The following is a 20,565-nucleotide window of genomic DNA, read 5'->3' as shown; positions in this document are numbered from 1 at the left end:
TCCCTTGCTGGGGACTGCCACTAGTGCCGTTAGCTCCGTCCCACTGCTGCTCTCCACGATGAGTGCTCGCCCAGGGAGCAGACGCTGCTCAGTGAAGCTCTTGGCCAGTGGGGATGTATCCCTGCTTCTGTGAGATGTTCTTTGGGCTCTTTCCCCCAGCATTTTGCTTCAGCTCCATTTTTGGGGGTTTCCTCCCACCTTGAGAGCCCAACAGCCTTTCCCAGACCTCCCTTCCTTCCAAACCACTCTTTCCCAGCACCCTTTGTGTGTCACAGCATCCCCCTTCTCCTGTGGGATGTGCTGGGGCTGGCGACTGGCCATCCTGCCCAGAGGGACAGGCAGGAGTTTCTAACCGTGGAGCTAAACCCTGGTGGGGTTTAGCTTCAGGAATGGAGTGAGCTGGCCCAGACAGGACGTGCTCCCCACCTCCTGTACTTCTTTGCCCCCCAGAAATAAGGGGAGCTCCAGCTTGCAGTGTGAGCTAGGGGTGTGTGTGTGTGTACAGCCCCCACGTGGCACTCAGCCCTGCTTCCTGGCTGGGGTGGTGGGTCCTCTGGCCCTCCAAGCCTCCCCTCATCCTTGGACAGAGCCAGATGAGGAGCATGCTGATTTGAGTGTTCTTACATTAATAATGAGCCACCTATGCTTTTTGGGTGCGTCTTTGTGTTCCTTTCCCATTGAAAGCTGATTTCTTTGTGCTGTACTTCAAAACAGCTCAAGTGTATTTGTAGGAGAGACTGGAGAGCTGGCTTTTCTTTCCTCTGAGCTGAAATACAAGAGCCGTTCTGCATGATGTTTGTGTCAGCTATATCCTACAGACACCCTAAAAGCCCCTGGCCCTGAGTGACAGCAGGACTGGGAGAGCACAGCGAGATTCAGGCTTGTGCTAATTTGGCCTCAGGTCAGTTTTAAACTGATGAGGGCACATCCACTGCAGATCTTGAATTAGTCCAGTTTATAAATACAGAACAACTCTGCACAGCTTTCCATTGAATGAATTACATGGCCATAAATATACCCGTTCCGTAAACTTAAACAAGGTCTTGAAACACAACTAACCATTTGTCGCCATACAAATCAGCCGCTGTCAGACTGTGGCTAATGCTGGGAGCCCGCTCTCTGCTGAGCAACGAGACATCCCTCCAGTTCACACCTGGTTTGGCCTACAGCAGTCATCTGACCATCTTTGGTAAGAAAACAATGCAGATAAGAGGTTCCTTCTTTCCTTCCTCCTTACAATAAGCACAGGGCACATCTGCCCCCTTTCTGCTAGCTGATAGACGTGCTATGCTGAACACCAGCTCCTAGGGAGTCATCACTTATCCCCACGTCTTGCTAGACAGCATCTGCTGCAGGCGAGATTATAGATGGACTGTTAGAAGTGATAGTAGATGCTAAGATCCCATTACAGGTGTCATTTCTTCTGTCAACACATGGGGAGTTTCTATCGGCAACTTCTGTTCGGTGATGGTGAGCTCCCAGAGACAAGCAGGTTCCTCAGTGTCAAGTGATACATGTTTCGGTGGGCTGGAGACAACCCACAGCGGCAGTAAGTGTTTTGGGACTCTGCAGTGAGAAACAGCGTTAACTCGTTTTGGGCAGTGCTCACCACGGAACGCCTCCATTCTTTGGTACAAATGCTATATATCAGGAACGTGGAAAAGATTCATGAAGTCTAAGCTGAGCAAGTCAACTCCACCTTCCCTTCCCCTGCTGTACTGGCAGTAGTAGAAAACAGATTTGGTGTGGGTTTTTTTTCCATTATCCACCTGGAAACTCATCTAGTTGGGGGGAAAAAAACCCAAACACAATCCATGCTGGAGTCATCTTCAGATGTGAGCCTGAGCCTCACACTCCATCCCCAATTTAACCAGGATCAGCTCATTGCCTGAGAGTGCCCAGCAGCCGATGGGGTTTTGCTGGCAGCTGCTGCCTTTGGCTCTCTCTACCCTGCATACTAATACGAAGGAAAATGGAATGGGTAATTTAATCCTACCCTGCTAGAAGCAAAGCAACACACAAGCCTGCTCATCCTCTCTAAGTTTAGCCCAACAGTGTATTAAAGAGCTGCTACTGGATTCTCGCCAGCCCCTACTTAGCTGAACTACCTGACTCTGCAAAATAGCAGCAAATTCTCCATTCTGTGTCATTTCTGGTCCTTGGGAGAACAACCCACCTCCGTGAGGAAACTTGACCCCCCTAGGCCTGCAGGAAGGCAGCGTAATTTGGGAGAATGGGTGGAGCGATGAAGGGTTTCTTGCGATATTGGGCATGCTCCCCATGGACGCGCTGCTGCCTGGAGCTGGGCTGCTGGAGCTTCAGGGCTCCCTCGGCCCCTCCGCTGTAAGCGTGTGAACAGTAATGAATAAATCTGTCCCTGCTCACTTATAAATAGTTTATAAAAGGTTCATAAATGATTTCTAGATGTTTTAATGCATAGTTAATCAATTGTTGCAGGGCCCAACAGGTCAGCAGATTGCTTATAGCCATCAATTATAGTGTCTGCTGATAAGCTTATAAGCATCGCTAGGACTCCACTGATGTCTCCAATGGGCTTGTAGCGCCTATAAAGCGTTAATAAATAGTTAATAAATGATGTAAATGGTTTTAACCCAAAGCTGTAGAAGGCCATCAAAAAATGTGTTCTTGGAAAGCTATGGGCAACGCAGCAAGCAAACATCTGTACCGGGGTCTGAATCCCTGCCTCCGAGGAGCAAAGCTGGCAGAGAGGTGCCAGAGCAACCCGGCTGCCCGGAGAGCAGCAAATTGCTTTTGTTCAAGGCAGTCTGGCAGATTCAAGAGAAACTCTGTGCCTGGTGGGACAGAGCAAGGCCCGCTCCTGATCCCCTCCTGCAGCCCGGCAGCTGAATGCAGCAGTGCCTGCACCGGGGAGCTCTACCACCTCATCCCCAGCTGCTGCAGCAGCATCCTCCATGTGCTGGCTGCCGTGGGGCAGGTGCCGGGAAATGTGGGTGCTAGGGAAACCAAGAAAATTTCTCAGTTTTGTGGGGCTCAGCCCTGCACCTCTGGACATCACAACACTCTTCCCTCCTGGCCAAAGGGTGATTTGGGGTGAGCTGCTACTCCCCTGGCCTCAGCATCCCCCTCTGCCACAGCAGAAGGATGACACACAGACATGCAGTGCCGAGGAGCTGTGCACTACAGCACCACGAGGCAATAATGTATATGGTGTTTGGCCTCCTTAGCAGAAGTGCTTTATTATCATTAAACGCTGAATATTTCTGGATGATAAAAGCAATTAAGTGTAAAAAAATGTAATGATCCATTCCATATTGCGTCCAAAAGATATGAAAATCCCTCATAAAATTATCACCCTAGCACAGAATTGGATCTAAATATCTTTATAATGTAAGACAGAGAACTTTGCTTACAGTCGGAACATTTATAAGGCATTCAATTAGCCACCAGAGGGTTTCTTAGTATTCCCCAATTCTCCGCGAGCACAGAGGCAATTATAGGAGATTCTAGCTTTTTAAATTAAAGACAAAAGACAGGAGAATTTGGATAAAACCTGTTCCCAGGTTCATCCCTGAACGTACATGCAGAGGAAATTTCATGCAGATGAGGCTTAATTTACTGCACAGTTTAGTTCAGAGCCAGAGCAAGCTTCTGCCCGCATGTTTGCTGGAAGAGCCTCCTGTGCGGGAAGGGGACCGGTACGTGATGTACTGCTCTGTGAGCATGTCCTGAGGATGCTCCCACGAGGGGCTGGGGCAGGGTGCTGTCCCTTGTCCCACTCCTGCTCCCTCCGCAGACCAAGCACTCCCGCAATGTCCCCGAGCCTGGGTGGGGGTCCCGTTCCCCTTGTGGAGCCACTCTGGGGGTGTTCTTCATGGGGACTCCCGCCCCCCTCGCTGCTGGCCGTGGGTGCTGGCAGCGGCCGCGAGGCATGGCAGTGGGTGTCCATGCCCGCAGCCTGTGCTGCCCCGCTGCCGACCGGCCCCTGCATGCTCCTCCATGCATCACTGTCCGGTGCAGCCAGGCCCAGGGACTAATTTAGGTTGGAAATAAGGTGTGTATTTGTAAAGGGCAGTTAATGGTGAGGGTAATTAATCACAGCAGCAGTTTAGCGAGGGACATGATGGATTTCCTGATTCTGACATCTTTAAATCACAATTGGTTTCTCCTTCCAGAACTGCTCGGGCTGAGCCAGAAGCGATGGGCTCAGCAATCCATCGCCCAGTCAAACCTCCCCACAAGCTGGTGCCACGGTGGGAGCCCCTGTGCGCATCCACCCTGCTGCGGGGTACCGGGGTGGGGAGAGCCCAGCAGAGGGGAGGAGAACCTCTCCTCATGCCCCCGGCTTTGATCACTTCCTCCTGATGTATATTTTGAGAGCATTTCAATGGATCAAAATGTCAGATCTGTAGCGCTGCCAGGAAACACCATTTTCCTTCAATAAGCAGAGAGCAGCAGGTCGTTTCATCTCCTGTACCTGCTCTGCTCCTCCGGTGGAGAGGTAGGGCTGCACCTTCCCAGGGTGGCAGCACCTCCCTGTTTCTTTCAGGGTGGCTCTGGCAGACCTTTCCCCTTCCCCAAAGAGAAGTACCCCCACACAGCCCTTCCCCACCATCTCTGGGGATCCACACACCCCTACACATTTGCACGAGCGTTTGCTTCTTCAGAGCTGCTCCACGCCATGATGTGGCCTCACCCAGCACCGGCAGCCGGTCCTGAGCACTTGAGCCTCCCACCAAGATTTTTCATGAGTGGCTTCACAGTTATGGCACTACTTTAAAAAGGAATCTTGAAGCTATGCCTTTCGCTTCACTTTCTGGCTCCTGAGCCTGCAAGACTCACTTGGCTCATGCAGAGCCTTGTTCTCCAGCCACCAGCGCCAGACGCTTCCAGTCACAAGCCAAAACCCTCCTGCAGCCGCACGAGAGGCTGCCGCCTTCGCGGGTAGCAAGGACTGCAAGGTGCTTAATGCAACCATCGGGGCCACCAGCCCCACTCCCAGCCTCATGATGTCGCGTGGGGCCCTGAAGGACCCGGGCAGGCAGAAGCATCATAGGGAGCCGCTGTGCAAGCCCTAGCATGGTTCTGGTCTGTGGGGTGCCCAGAGGGACCCCCTCTGGACCCTCATGGTTGGGGAGGAATGAGATGGGCTTTTCCTGACCGCCTCCCACCGCTGCACATCCAAACCTTTCCTACAAAACCAGCCCTGTTGAAGGAGGCTGGGCTGTGCATAGGGAAAAGTGTGCAGGGGAAGGAAACACCATAGAAAGGTGAAATCAAAGTTAATATAGCTGCATAAACGAACTCAGACACTCAGCACAGGGAGGATGCAGGAAGGCGTAATGCTGAAAAGTACTTTTTTTTGCTGAAAAGCAAAGCCCTCTGCTACTTTTTCCAGAGAACTTCAAAACCTGAGCACATCCTGACTCCCTCAGGGCATTCCCTCGAAACCTCTGGCATTCCCCAAATTACCTCCATGGGTATCAAACAAAGGGCATGCAAAACATTTCATCCCACGCTACAGCGCATCTAAATGCTGCATCTTGACACTGCCACTGTGCCAGAGCTGAGATCACTACAGCAGGGGCCAGATGCGGCCAGCGAGGGAGGCAGGGCTGCAGGCAGCATCCCCTGCCAGCAACCCCAGGGCCTGATGCCCATCAGCCTTTCATTTTACTCAGGGCAGCACGTCAATCCCAGCGATGCTGGAAGTCAGCATTAAAGCCACGCTTTGGCATTTCCCAGCTGCTGCTGCCCAAAGAAACAGCGCTAACTGCATGTTAACGTGGCAGGGCTGGGTGCCCGCGCTGCCTTCCCCGTGCCCGGGTGAGGAAGAGGACTGCTAGCGTGCGGAGAGATTCCCCGCTGACACAGCAAGTGCTGGCTCTTGGGGCACTTGCATTAAAAAAAAAAAAAATGGGGAAAAAATAGAGTGTGTTTACAAATACATATCTATTTACAAAGATATATATATGCATATCTATATATATGTCATTATGCAAAGACATATGGTGAGACAAAGGAGACTGGCTACAGTTTTGAGGTTCTAAAATTAGGTTTTAGGTAAAATAAGTATTTGCTTCGTGTAAGGCAGTTGGTTTCAAGATTTATTTTCGCCCTGACTTGTATTACTACTCGGTATGATTGGGTAAAGCCCAGGGCACACGCATATCTTTGCACTCATAACATATATGTGGATTCATGACCTAGCTAGCAAGCTGAATTGCCTTGCAATCTTTTTTCCGCTGCAGAAAGCTTAATAAGCATATAAGTCTTAGAGCAAAAAGAGACCCTATGTATTTGCTCTCCAAGCAGAGCTCTTGAATGGAGTTGTAGGAGCCAGAAAAAGCATTGCAGCAAGTGCCTAACATCCATTACCCATGTGAGCTCATTGCTGTGACCAGGACCCACAGTGTCTGTGGGACCAACACTAGGTGCCAGGGCAGTAAGTGTTAGTAGAGCAGTTCTATCAGCTCCAGGACAGCCCGCGACTTGCCTTTCCCCAGAAAAAAATCCCCAGCGTGTTTATTTACTTCAACTCTTTAACCAAATGCCTTCGGCAAAAGCACTTTACTGTTATTAAGAAAGCATAAACTGAACGCTTACAAACGTATACCTGTGAACCCCCGTGCTCCTGCAGGAATACAGGTATGGTTACCATCAACAGGCAGAAACAGTGATTTTAATAATGACTTCTCTGTCCCCTGGGGCTTTCCTGACATGGTGAGGAAGGTGTCCTTGCTGCAGCTCAGGTGCAGGGCTGGGAGCAGTGACCTGAGCCCGCGGGTGGCTGCTGGGGAGACATGGCATTTATTTCATGGCAACCAAAGGTGCATCACCCACGGGAGCCCGGGAACTAAGGCTGCCCACAGCGAGCAAAGAGAAAAGACATGACCAGGAGAGGAAGAAGCACCTGCTTGTCCCTAGGTGAGGGGAAAACAGGCACGGTTTGGTTTCTGCTGCAGAGAAGCAAGGATAATGGGAAAGGCACTGTGTGCACCAGGGGCACCCCTGAGAAACAGCCCTCTCCAAGAGGGCAAGCCCTTAGGGAAAAAACTCCTGACAAAAGATGGGAAAGCCACAGCTAGCAAAGGAAAAGAAAGATTTGGGTTTATAAAAAGCTTTTCTCACTGGGAGAGAGAGATCCATGAAGGACTGGCTTAAAAGTCCTGGGTTTCTAGGGTCAAGGCTGAGCTGTGACACCCTGAGGGAAAGAAACCACCTGAGGCAAGTAAGAAGATGGAGATGAGAGAGATAGAGCCTGACCAGGTATACGGAGGAATTAGGATGACTGGCACCAGCTGAGAGACCAGGTCATTTTGAAATAAAAGGAGCATGTTGAGGGTTTGCTATACATCTCCCTGGAAGGCATTTTGGAGCAATGCTGCTGGAGACAGCAACGCTGCTGGGACTGACAGCATTCTGCACGAGGCTGCTTTCCAGGCAGAGACTGAGGTGTGGATGCTCAAACCAATTCCACCTGGATGTGGCTGGAGCAGGCTTTTTATCTGCCAGTTACAGAACCGACATGAGGAGCTGCTGCTTTTGTTTGCTTTTTAAGTAGAAAGAGCATTATTAAAAAGCCAGCTGTAGAAGGTAAGCTCGGCGTGAGCAATCACCACTGGCTTCAGAATAATTAAACGGAAAAGTATGAAAAACAAGCTGGTAAATGAAGGCTTCATCCCGAAGAGGAGAAACTAGATGAAGGGGTCTCCAGCCTCCTGCATGTGGGTACTTTTGGGCCCTTTTGCCTTAACTTCAGCAGGGGCTGTCGGCAGCCCCAGCCAGCCCAGGACTGCACCTGGCTGGGGTTGCTGAGCCGCTGTGCCGTGCCGTACCACACTGTGTCATGCCACGCTTCATGGGGTGCAGCCCCTGCACGAACCCTGCTCAGCAGCCCAGCAAGGCAGGATCAGCACTGCCAAACGCAGCAGGGCTGTAAGCACCAGCGAGGGAGCAGAGCTATTTAAGTCAAAGGACAGTGCTGTCACAAGAACAGATGAGGATAAACTGGCAATGAATAAACTCAGGCTGGAAGAAGGATGGATGGCGCTTCGGGCCAGTCCGGGCACAGAGGACACAGAGAAGGGGAGTCAGGTTTTGTTCCCAACTTTTCCAAAGAGATAGCAGGATGCAGCACCTGGGGCACAGGGCTGTGGGCTTTATGGCCCCAGAAGCCCTCAGCCCACAGAGCCGCTATCGCCTGCCATGTCCCCTTCCAGCTCCCTGCCCAACACCACACACTTGCCTCCCAGCTCCACTGGGACGCATAAGCCCCACTTTATTTCATACACATGGCTCTTTTAAAACATACGTGGCATTTCCTTACAACTGTCAGTGTCGACCTTCATAGCTGCCATGGTGATGAGCACCACAGAGAAGCCTATAAATAACATGAATGTGCCACATGCTGGCCCTTTTATGGGCCCCACTCTTTTTGATTTACTTATATGCAAGATATTTTACAGGACAACCCAATTAAGCTTGACAGCTGGCTGACAATGAATGCCGGCTCAGCGACGGCTTGCAGACACTTTATATTAAACAAGATAACGTGATGCAGAAGACCAGTAGAAGCTACTGGTGGGATTTGTCCAGGAAAAAAATTTTTTGCAAGGGATCGGGCAAGCATTTGGTTACAGGGTCCCATCGAGTTTCTGGGATGCCACGAGAACACTGTACGCCTGCTTGCACGCATTTTGGCTACAACTCGATCTGAACAGGTCACTCTGCTGTGGATGTAATGCAAAAGTGTGGTCAGCCACCCCGCACTGCAGAGGCTAGGAATTCCGGTAGGAGGCCACTGTGGAACGGCAAGTCCTCGACTGGGGTGCCTTGGTGGCATCAGCACCCGCCACTGATGTGAACTCGGTCACTTTGCCTGCAGCCGGCTGCTCACCCAGGCTTCCAGCGCATCCTCCAGGACAGGCACTCCTCACACAGCATCACTGTAAGTGACATCTCACTTGGCAGTTTCTATCCCATAGCTCTCTCAGGAACTCCTATATTCCAGACAGGCAAAGCAGAAATAAAGCAGCAGACCCAGGGCTTGCATGGCCTGTCTCTCTCAGCCCCGATATGCTGTAGCTATTCTGGGAAAGCCTCTTTCACTCTCCAGACCCGCTTCCACTTTTTCTGCCAACCAAATAAATGGCCATGATGGACAACGCTCATCCCGGAGCTGCTTGAGCCAGCTGTCCTTCCCAGCAGCATTTTTCTTACTCTCTCCCTGCACATTCCTGTACTGCCGAGCTGGGAGAGAGCATCCCCAGCCAGTAGAGACAGCTGGAAAACCAGGTTCTTTCCTGTGGAAGTAATCCAAGTTGCTCTCCGGGCAAGGCAGTGCCTGGATCCCGCCCCACCTTCTTGGGGGAGGCAGGGGGAAGAAAATCCCCACAGCACATGGGGAAAAATAAAGAGACTCCTCACTTACAAATCAATGCAACAGCATTTTCTCAGCTCTTTTTGGCTGCAGCCTAGTACTGGATTTCAGGCCCAAATATCCATTTTCAGATTTTTGATCTTGAATGATTTACAATATTGAGGAAGGCAGGTGCCTCATAAAATCACATTCAGTCACTTGAAAACCCAATTTTCCAGCAATTTTTCAAACAGAGTAAGTTTTCATCGGCTGTGGTTTGATGTTGAGCTGACACCTGAACCTGGGTGGCTGGGAGGTTAATGAAGAGCAACGAGTCCCAGTGAAGTGACCTAAACTACCTGAGCTCTACGATTATTTCACTTCAGGTGTATAAATTCCTCCCAAATTCACATTAAGGGTGCCAGTTCTCCCCTCTCTTTCAGCATTTTTCCTTTGATGTCTGTTGCATTTTCCTCTGCTCTTTCTTCCCTCTTCCCTGGGTGGTTTTATTTTGCCTTTGGCAAGGAAATAAAGTGCAGCACAACTTTGCAAAGTTCTTCTGCAACTGGAAATTTCCTATACTCACCCTGCTAGGCTTGGGTATGACAGGGAATTCAAAACAATGCTCTCCTCTCCCCATGAATCCCCAGGCACGATCGAGGATTAACTGCCAAAGCCTGGTTACAGAGGAGGACAGAACAGCCCTGGCTATTAGGTTGGACAAAGTTGTGTAGCTGCAGTAAAGGTGGGAAGATCAGAAAAGCTAAGAAATCAAAGCAGAAACCAAAGAAAACACGGGATTGATTTTGATCAGGGAAATACAAACCAAACAAGCCAGTGACTGTATTTCTGCACCCATGGAAGGGATGGGGAGGAGTGGAAGGAAGAGCCCTAAGTGGCTCACTGCTGTGCTGCCCACTGAAAACCAGCCGTCATGCTCACCCAAATTTAATACACCAGGGGAATTCAAACCAGAGCAAACCAGAGCAAAGGGATTAAAAGCAAGTTTTAAAATAGGAGCCAATGGCTACACAGGTAAATGGAAGTTGCCTAGGAAAAGGATGTGCAGCAGCAAGGAAAGCTTCGGTACCACACAACACAGTGTGAGGTACCAGCGGGCTGGGATGCCGAAGTGCAGCCTGCGTGGGGCAAGGGGAGGTGCTGATCAGCAGAACCACTATGCAGCAGGTTCTCCTGGAAATGCAGAAAACCAGAGAAGCTGTTGCCAGCCAGGATCTTGCTCGCAGCAGTAAACTTAAAGCTTAAAATCCAGCTCTGGAAGAGAATCACAAGGTTACAGTCCGCAGCAGGGAGCAGCTGCTTGGATGCAGAGCTTGCCCAGCCTTAGCACGAGGAAATCACTCACACGCTGCCAGCAGGGCCACAGGAATTTCTTGTGCTTTTTAAATGCAGGCAAGCAAGTCCACAGTCAACCCAGGCTGTCCTAACTTAATTAATGCAAGAACTCAGGATCTTTAATAATAAAGTTTCTATCAGACTACACATTAACCTCACAGTGTAAATGACATGCAGGGGCAGGGGGTGGCTATAGAAAAGCTAACCTAAAGCGCCCAGCTCTGCCGCTGTGGCAGAAATGAACTTGCAAGGAACAGACAAGCCGCCCCAGGGCAGCAGCAGCCTGAGCTGTCAGCTATCAGTGCAACAAGCATCTTAATTAAGGGTGGGTGCCAAGGGGACGCGGCCAGGCCCTGTTCAGTGGTGCCCAGCGACAGGACAAGGGGCAGCGGGCACAACCTGCAACACAGGTGGTTCCATCTGAATGTGAGGAAGAACTTTACCTTGAGGGCGATGGAGCCCTGGCACTGGCTGCCCAGAGAGGCCATGGGGTCTCCTCTGGAGACGCTCAAACCTGCCTGGACGTGACTGTGCAACCTGCTGGAGGAGACCCTGCTTTAGCGGGGGGTTGGACTAGATGTTCTCCAGATGTCCCCTCCAGCCCGAACCATTCTGTGATTTGCTAATTTAAGGACAACCAGGGACCTGCAATTTGCTGTCTCACTCGGGCGGGTGTGTGAAAAGGGTGAGGGCACACTTGCACACTGCATGGTTTGCAAACAGCACGGGGCGGGGGGGAAGTTCACCTGAAATGCTTGGGTGGAGAAAAAGCAGCCACATACAGCGATTAAAACAGCAGCTTTCTTCTTAACTGGAGTTAACAGCAAGACCCCAGAGATGTGCTTGCCTAAGCAGGCGGTGCTGTGAGCTGTTTAACGGGGCTAGCCCAAACGCAGCTACCCAGAGCTCAGTAACACGCAGGGTAGTGCAGCAGCGTCCCCCTACCCACCTGAGCCAGCCGAAGTGCCTTCAGGCATCACAGCCCCTATGCCCAGCGATTCTAACAGGCAAGAGTTACATGCCAGGGCTGCAGCACGGCCTGCAAATGCACGTGTCCCCATCTACTTGTGCAACAGCTGTTGCAGCGGTAGGAAAAGGACTTACTTCGTTTTGGGGGCCACAGGGCTTCTCTGACCCTCCCAGCCCTGAGGCAGTGGGAGGTTTGAAGAGAACGTGTTCCCAAGGTGCTTGAGTTTGCTCCCTCCAGCCTTGCAACCTGAGGAAGAACCACTTGGCCCCAGGGGAACCAAGGACTTGTCCCCTCTATGGGTGCAGGGACCTGGACCCACTTCCACGTGCTTCCTCTGGGAGAAGCGAAAGCTGTGATGGGCTCCTGGGAAGGGATGAAGATTTCCTTGTGTATCCCAAGCATCAAAGCCACATTCAAAGCAGTCTCTCTGTGGATGCTCTGCACAGCTGGGCTCTCACATGGGTTTATCTGCAGAGCTGTCACAGTCCGAGCCTCTGCTTTGCAGCCAGATTTTTATATTCTGTGCTGATTTCCCAAGGGTCTTCATTTGGGCTCATCATCCCCACAGGGATCAATAGGACTGCAGCTGCTGTCCTAGCATCTGCAGCCAGCTCTGCTGAGCAGCAGTGTGGTCTGCTGGATAAAGAAGGGGCTGGGAGCCAGGAGCATTGAAAGCCAGCCCAGCTCCTGCCAGGAGCCTCCACCGAGGGCGCTCGGTCAGGCTGATCAGTGTCTTCAGAGACATTCAAGGCATGTCCCAGCTGGACATTAACACCAGTGCCCTCGTGTTGGCCTGATGCTCAGGGAAAGCGCAGGGAAACCCTGTGGCTCCCGCTAGCAGAGAGGGCCAAGCAGTGGTCCACTCCCACCACATCCCACCCCAGCCCTTCCCTTAGCAGATGGTGAAGCCGATCGCTGAAAGGCTACAGCGTCCACGGCTGGGACCAAGTGAGAGGAACGTAATTAAAACAGCCAGCACAGTCCTACATCGCAGGGGTGGTGAGGGGCTGGAGACATCTCCTCTGCCTCAGCCCTACGCCTGGGGCAGCGCCGGGGAGCAGCCCTTCTGCGGAGAAAGAAGTCTGGTGCGCACAGCCGGCTGCGGAGCCGAGCACGCCTCGCTAGCAGAGCCCTTCCAATCTTCCTGAGTGCTTCTGGCCCTTGCCAACCTCTTCTTTCTAAAAACCCTGTGGAATTACAGGTCCAACAGCAGGCTGTAACAGACACAGCAGAGGCCAGTAGCCACCTAAAGCTACGCGGAAAATACACCCATAACTGTGGGCTAAAACCTTGTATCGGATCAGCTGCATTCCCTTTCGAGGGGATCCTGTGACCTGCAACTGATACACGCTTTGTGTTTTGACATCACCTCCCAAATACCTGTATTCATGCCATGTATAATCTACCTTCCTTCACTCTTTGCTCCGCGGTCACTGTGCTGGGATGTGCAGTGCAGACACTGCCCAGCACAGGGATTTAAGCCTGATTAGCAGCAGCAAAAGCTCTATATGGCCACATAATATAACCATATAGTAGTGATGCCATCGCAGCACCTCTGATCTGGAGGAGCTAGATTCTCACAGAAACACGCTTGTTCCCTTGGTCACTGCATAGAGCTGCGTGGTCAACAGCATTGCCTCCGGCTGCTGCCAGAGCCGGGCCTGACCCACCAGCACGTTTCCCTGCTACGTGCTCCTTCAGATGTAATAAAGCCCAAGGGAAAAATTAAGGCTACAGTTTGTCAGGTGTCTTTGTACGCAGCAATGGATTCTGCATCTAGTTATTAACCTCTTGCAAAAGCTCAGTGTTATCTTGTATGGAAGTAATATTAGGTTAAACAGCTGTTGATAACTTATCTCCCATTATCAGCAGCTTCATTCAAGGCCAATATTTACTCACATCCAAGAAGCGTCGCTGTATTCCCAACAGCATTCTTTATGGAGTCAAATGAGTGCAGCTTTTAATAAATCTGAGCTACTTAGGAGGTCCGTATTATCGAAGCACATCCTAATCTTGAATGCGTGCACGGTAAAACTCCCGGGGGGTACAAGTCCTGGACACGGCACACGGTCTGGGGAAGAAATTTAACCTGGAGGAGGAAACCTAATGTGGGGAAGGAAACCTAACTTGGGAAACATTTTCTGCAGACACAAAGGTACAGACCCAACCTTCCCACCTGCTGCCTCCCGCACCAACCGCTTGCACTGCTGCTCCTTCCCATCCCTCATCCCTCAGAAGGCAAGTTAGCCATGGGCTAGCAGGTCCCAATGGGTCCCAACCGTCAGTGGTAAGCCTTTCCCCCCACCTTTTTCACCCTCTAATGACAGCACTTCAACCAAGGGCTCAGAAGAGACATCCCCTGCCACTCCACTCCATCAATCAGACCCAGCATAGGTAGGTGTCTCTTAGCTGAAAAAATAAGTCTTTGTGCTCTTGATGTGGCCACTGTCAAGAGTGTGTCAGCGGTTTGCTTCATGGTATTTTTTCCAGGGACTCCATCCTCTTCTTTATTACTTTTGCTGATGTTATAACAGTATTGCAAAGCCTTAAGCAGAGACCGAGACCCCACTGTGCTAGACATGGTAGAAGCAAAGATCAGAGAAAAGAATTTGCATCCAAAAAAAAAAAAAATCAGATCCCTTCAGTCTAACTTCTGCCACCAGTATTTACAGGGCAGGATCTTGCGTCAGGCCTAGGATAGGGACTGGGAGTTCTGGGTTCAGATCTCAGGCGTGTCCCACCCGCAGTGAAGCCCCCTGCCCACCGCCACGCAGACAGGCAGGGCACTGCTCGGAGCGGTCAGCGGTGGCACAGGCTGCCCACGCACACAGCACAGCCCCTGCTCTCCCTGCCTGAACTCAGCAGGCGCGAAGGCAGAGTTTCCCAGTGAGCTGCACAGCCCGGGCTCCGCTCACAGCATCGCCTCTCCTCCACACACCGCCGGTCCACGCCGCAATGAGAAATTACACCTTGGTGATTACTGGGCTGTTTTATTACACCACTGCAGTTGGTGGAGTCAGTTGAACTGAACCCATGATCTGTAAGCTAGCGGCAGCCCCAGGAATGGCCAAGGGCTGGCAAGAGACCATAGTTAATGCTTAGTCTAAGCTGCAAGTGGCAGGTACATTGTAAGTGTGTCCCCTGACTCAGTACCCAACTGTGGTGAGTTTATAGCCTTTGATATCGTTACATTAATCATAAGGAATCTCCCAGTTCCTTGGATATACAGCAACAAGCTCTCCAGGGCTGGTTTCAGTAGTTTTATTCCTAGGTAATAGCCCTCTCCCTCATTTATAGCTATGTCTAGACACAAAGTGAAGAAGGTGCTATAAACACTTGATGTAAAAACCCTGTCTACCTCCTAATTCCTGCATTTCACATCCTGACCGTGCACGGAGCGCATGGGTACAAAGTCTGTGCTCACACACCTTCCTGTGCCACCAGCCCTGCACAACTGCAGCCTGCTGTCCCCAGCACCAGAGTGTGACAGGTCCCCAGGGGCAGCCCGGAGGGTCCCCAGCAGTGGGAGGCTGTTTGCCCGAGTCCTACAGTCCACCTCAAGAAAATGGCCAGGCGGGAAGGGAAGAGGAAAGGGGTGCTGCAAATCTTCCCCAGAAGATGCAGCAGCAGCAGCTCTGCTCCTGACAGCGTTTCTCAGCACTGCCTTTGCAGGCACCCTCTGACCACACAGGGCATGGCGAAGAGAAAGAAACCAAACCCACCCGAAAACAAGAGGAAAGAGAGAGCTATTTAATTCTTTTTTGGGGGTTGCTAATTTGTTACTGATCAAAACCAACAAAATTCACATCATGGGATGAAATCCTAAAATGTTCTAGGCCCCTGTGGATGTCAGAAAAGCATTTTCTAGGTCTAGGTATTGTGTTTAATGCACCCATAGCTCCAGTGACACCATCCTGGTTATACCTTGTACAGAGGGAGCCTCTCTACCTATTTTAAGTCTCCCCAGGGCACCTGAAATAACTAGGGCCCCTGAGGCAGAGGAGGGTAAGGGTGGTCGGGGAGGATATATGCTGAAGCTTGGGGACAACCCAGCGTCACCGAGGCCAGGCACATCACAGGGATGGAGGATTAAATCCCAACGCTATGTGAGATGCTGGTGATGCTGCCTAGGACCCAGCACACAAGGGAAGGAGCTTGGGAAGGGGCTGACTAGCACCATCACACCTCGGCCATGCTGGGCCAGCTCAGGACCGCATGTTCCCACCTAAGTGTCACACAAATGCGGCATCTAAAACTTTGGCTTGGGATCTTGCAGAATAGCTTGGCTGAGCCAGCTCACAACTCCGGTAACAAATCCAGCCAAGCAGAGAGGCAGTCAGGGACTGATGGCAAACAAGCCGGTGACGTGCCTGTGGTGACTCTGCTGCCAGCCAAGGTGGTGACTTCATCTCATGATGCTGGTTGTTGTCAATTATTTTCCAGCCTTTGTGTGTATTCATGGGCTGCACAGCACTTTGGAGCCTTCAAGATGAAAGGTACTTTAACCAGCACTTTGGTGGCTTCTTTCCTATTATAGGTCTGGATTTGACACTCCCCCACCCTCTTACCTAACTTTCTCTACAAAGCTCTTCTCACTTTTTCATCTTTCTTCTGTGGTCCCTCAGCAGAGGGTGGGGGTAGGGGGGACAACCCCCAAAAAACACTTATTTCCTTTTGGGAAAGCCTGAGATTAATCAGACACAGTGCTCTGGGGATAGGGGACTTCCACAAAGGTGATTCTTTAACAAAGAAGCCTACATACTTTTCTGTAAACTCCTCTCTTCAAAATGGCTTGGTGCTTAAGGAAAAAAAGGCCTTTGTTTTTTGGTGGGTTTTTTTTCTTTTTTGCTTTTAACGAGCCTAGTGGATGTTTTAATTAAGTTGGATAGGAATTTTCAGAGTTACTTGATGTGAAAATGTGAGCCTACAAGAGCTGCCTTTGATGCTTGAGTTATGTTTTAAACACTTGAGGAGTCCTGTGGAGCTGTTAATCCTTTTAGCATAGCTAATAGCTATTGCTAGAGTGCTCGTGAAATCTTGTTTTGTTTGTATTTTTGCTGAGCTGGAGCCTTCCTCCCAAATAGCAGCAGTCCACCCTGGAGCTGTTTGCAGCCCCCAGGCTCAGCAGCCCCCTGCACCACTGGGGATGGGGAGAAGAGGATGTCTGGGGACCTCAGAGCTGTTAGATAGAAGCCACAGGGGTCTCCCAGCACATCTTGCAGAAGCAGGTCCTGGTGGCATCCTGGAGTTGTGCTAGGGTGAGGTCAGAGGCATGCGTGAGCCCCCCCCATCCCCATCCCTGTCCCCCTCCTGGATGGGTCACCTGCTTGTGGTAGCCTGGTAGGAGCCCAGGAATGGTCCCCAGCCCTGTGGTCAATAGCGGGGCACACCGCAGTCTGTGTGTGCAATCCACTGCCATGTCCAGAGTTGCTACCTTAAAATAAGAGCTTTCCTTTTCAAATATTTTGAGTTCACCTCTCTCCAGATCTAGAGAGCCACCCCTCACCTTGTAAAAGGCTTTCCTCTGCTCTGTAGCTGTGGATTTGCTTGAGGGACAGGCAGGGAGGAACTGACTTTGGGGAAATGCAAATGCCTTCCACAAAGGATGCTGCAGGGAGAGATGAAAGCCAACTCCATTTGCATTAGTTCCGTAACTCTGGATGTTTTCCCTCTCCCATTTAGACTGGAGTTCACACAAACACACACACGCGCACACACATACAAACGTTTTTTGCCACAGAGCTATTCCATTGCCAGCTGCTCCCCTCCCAGGAGTTTTGAAGAAATCCCCATTTACACATGAAGCTACTTGTCGGAGCACCAGCAGCATCCTGCGAAGGCAGAGGGAGCACCCAGGTAGCTGTGATTCAGCAGAGCCCTGCCGTGGCACCCTGAGCCCAGGGCAGGACCTGCACCTCCCTCCTGCCACTGTCCCCGGCCAGCCTCATGGTCTGGGTAGCTACAAGAAAACGAGCAAGATGAGTTCCAGAACAGTGCACGGGCTGTGCTTTTAGTTGGCCCATAGCAAAACAGCAGCAGCGATCTATCAATTCGTTAAAGCAGAAAAGCAGGCATAGGAAAACGCTCTCTCTGGATCTACGTGCTAAATAACTGAATCAGTGGGGCTGTCTCCCGGGCCGGTACGGGTACACGGCACTCCTGGGGGACAGCCTGCTGCGGCTGCTGCCTTTTCACAGCAAGGCGGCAGAGAAGCTAGGGCCCAGATCCTCCACCACGCTCCCCAGAGCACCTGCAGCACACAGCAGGGCGCCCAGAGCTGGATGGGGACTCGGGGACACAGCAGTGGGGACTCAGCTCCAGGCACGAGCTCCAACTGCGACGCTGTGCCAAGACACGCTCGCTTCCTCGGCTCACCGCTCCAAAACCCTCCTCCAGCATTTGCACGGTGTTTTGTATTTCCCCTACTAGTTTCTAAAGGGAGCAGGGGGATACCCCTCCGGCAGCAGCCCTGGCTCAACCAGGTCCAGGGGAGTTTACGGACAGCTACGCTCAGGAAGCCTTTGGAACCACAGAGGTGAACGGGACAGGGCTAGAGACCTGACTATCGCTAGTGTCTTAACCACAGGCAGTTTTCTGTAAAACTGGCTTAAACAGACAGCCAAACATCTGTTTTCATGCTGACGGCAAAAGCTTTGCATCAGGAAATGGAGAAAAACCCATTTTATATTCAGCCCGGTCTATGCTGGTTGCAGCAAAACCTGTCGAGAGCCCTAAAACTGCAGGATCTGTGCTTATTTCATCTTACATCGGTGGCGCTCAGGAGAAGGGGATTTCTGGAGGAGGATTTTGCACGCAAGCGATCAGACTCTTGCACTCATATCTGATCCCACAGATGAACCCAGGGCACCCTCCGCACCCAACAGGCACCCAGGGGAGAAGGCAGGTGCCAGCTGTTATGCACAGCGCCAGGGTGGACAGCCCACAGCCTGAATGCAGGCCAGCACAGCATCAGCACTGGCAGATGAAGGAGCTGCCCAGGACCCGTGGGGCTCAGCAAGCCCGGGAGATGTGGAGGGGATGGTACCAGGACTGGGCATTATGGTGGGCCCAGGTGAAGGCAGCTCACAACTAAAGAGGCATCCAGATTCCTGGCATAAACTACCATGGGACACCTAAACCCACGTGCTAGCTGCCCTGCTGCCCCACAAAAAGTATGACAGTGGCATGTGAGGTGACAGTGAGGACTCTGGATCTGACTCCCCTCCAGCTCGGGAGCATCGGATCAGGCTCCCCAGCTGATGCACCGGGCTGAGCACAACTTCCACCCGTGTTCTGGCGGAGCTCGGATCGACACCCCACACCCATGGGAAGTCACGGCTCAGCAGCACTGCCTGTCTGCCCGACGGACGGTGACAGCCTGCCACCGTGCAGGAAAAAGGGGGAAAAGGCTCTGGATGGGGATTCTCCAGGCACTGGAAAGGCCCCAAATAAAATCCACACCCGACAGTGCCAGTGGGGCAGGACCCCCAGCATCACCCACGTCCTCCTGTGCACATCAGCTCTGTGGGTGGGCAGTGCCTCCGCCAGCAGGGTGGGAGATGGGGGCACATTCAGCATCCTCAGGGGAGGGCCAGCCCCCTCCCGGTGCCTCAGGGTGTATGGTGACCACTGGGCTGTGCCACCTCTCCCACGGGCTATGCTACCTCTCTTATGGGCTACACCACCCCTCCCACGGGCTGTGCCATCTCTCCCATGGGCTATGCCACTTCTCCTACACTTGCCTTCTGAGGTCGACTGCAAAGGGTCCAGGTTCCCAACAGGGAAACCAGGAGCACCCCGTGCCCACAAGGTGAGCCTCCCGGCACCCAGCCCTGCTGCGAGGGGGGCTGGGGAGAGTTCCCAGTCCTGGTGGAGGACAGATCCAACACGGCTCCTGCATCCTCCAGCTGAGGCCTAGCTGGAGAGCATCCCCAACACTGGGACAGCCACTCCACCCACGCGAGGCACCCAGTGCCCCGAGCGGCGGGATGCTCTGGGCATGCCCTTGGTGCACACCCCCGCGGCAGGGGTCCCACCACGGGGCTCCCGGGCTGAGTGCAGGTTCCCCGCAGCCAAGTTTGGTCCAAAAGCAAGAAGCATCTCCCGCAGCAGCCCCCGCAGCCGGCTCTGCTCTCCCCCCGCCTCCTGCCCACCGACCCTCCTCCTGGGGGGCGCGTTGGCCGCAGCCCCCCCAGCACCCCGCTGCTGCCCCTGCGGGACCCAGGCCCACGCTGCGACCCCGCCGGAGGGACTCGGGGGCACAGCGGGGAGGGGAGCGGAGCGGAGCGGAGCGGAGGGCGAGCGGCCGCCGGGGCTGCCCCATCCCTGCAGCACCCGATGGCGGAGCGGCGCGGGGGGAGACGACACTGCCCGGTGGGACCGCAACGGGGGAAACTTGTGCCGCGTCCGCTGAGCAATGCGGAGGGCGGGGGGGGGGGGGGCGATGCTTGGAGCGGCGCCGCGGGGGCGGCGGGACCCCCCGCCGGTGCTGCCGGTCGTGCCTTACCTGCGGGGGCCGCTCCGGGGCTGCAGTCCGCGCCGTAAATCCGTGTGTACCGGGTGCGCTGCCGGGTGCGCTGCCGGGTGCGGTGCCGGGCGGGGCGGGCGGGTGCCCCCGGGGGCCGCGGAGCCCCGGCCGCCCGCCGCTCAGCCCCGCGGCGCCCGCCGCCCCCGCCGCGCTGCCCGCCGCCCCGCCTCGCCGCCCGCCGCCCCGCCTCGCCGCATCGCCGCCGCTGCCGTCGGGGGCTGCGGGCCGCCCCGCCGCCGCTCGCCGCCCCCCGGCCCCGCGCCGCGCTCCGCCGTCCGCGGGAGGCGCGCTGGGGGCGGGCGGCGGGGCGGTGCGCGGGGAGGGGGGGGCCGTGCCCACCGCCCCTCCGCGCCGCCGCGGGGGGGCACCGGG

General features: G+C 53.3%; 1 protein-coding gene across 1 annotated transcript in view; it reads right to left on the bottom strand.

The window, feature by feature from the left end:
* Positions 1-20,321, bottom strand: part of TMEM121 (transmembrane protein 121) — a 41,720-nt gene extending 21,399 nt beyond the window's left edge. Inside the window, exon 1 of the mRNA XM_040611323.1 lies at positions 20,173-20,321. The gene's annotated coding sequence lies outside the window, so the exon portion shown is untranslated. The remainder of the gene's footprint in view (positions 1-20,172) is intronic.
* Positions 20,322-20,565: the final 244 nt, after the last annotated feature.

This window comes from Falco naumanni, chromosome 11 (genome assembly GCF_017639655.2).
Source record: "Falco naumanni isolate bFalNau1 chromosome 11, bFalNau1.pat, whole genome shotgun sequence".
NCBI lineage: Eukaryota > Metazoa > Chordata > Aves > Falconiformes > Falconidae > Falco > Falco naumanni.
This window is presented reverse-complemented; position numbering and strand designations above follow the sequence as displayed.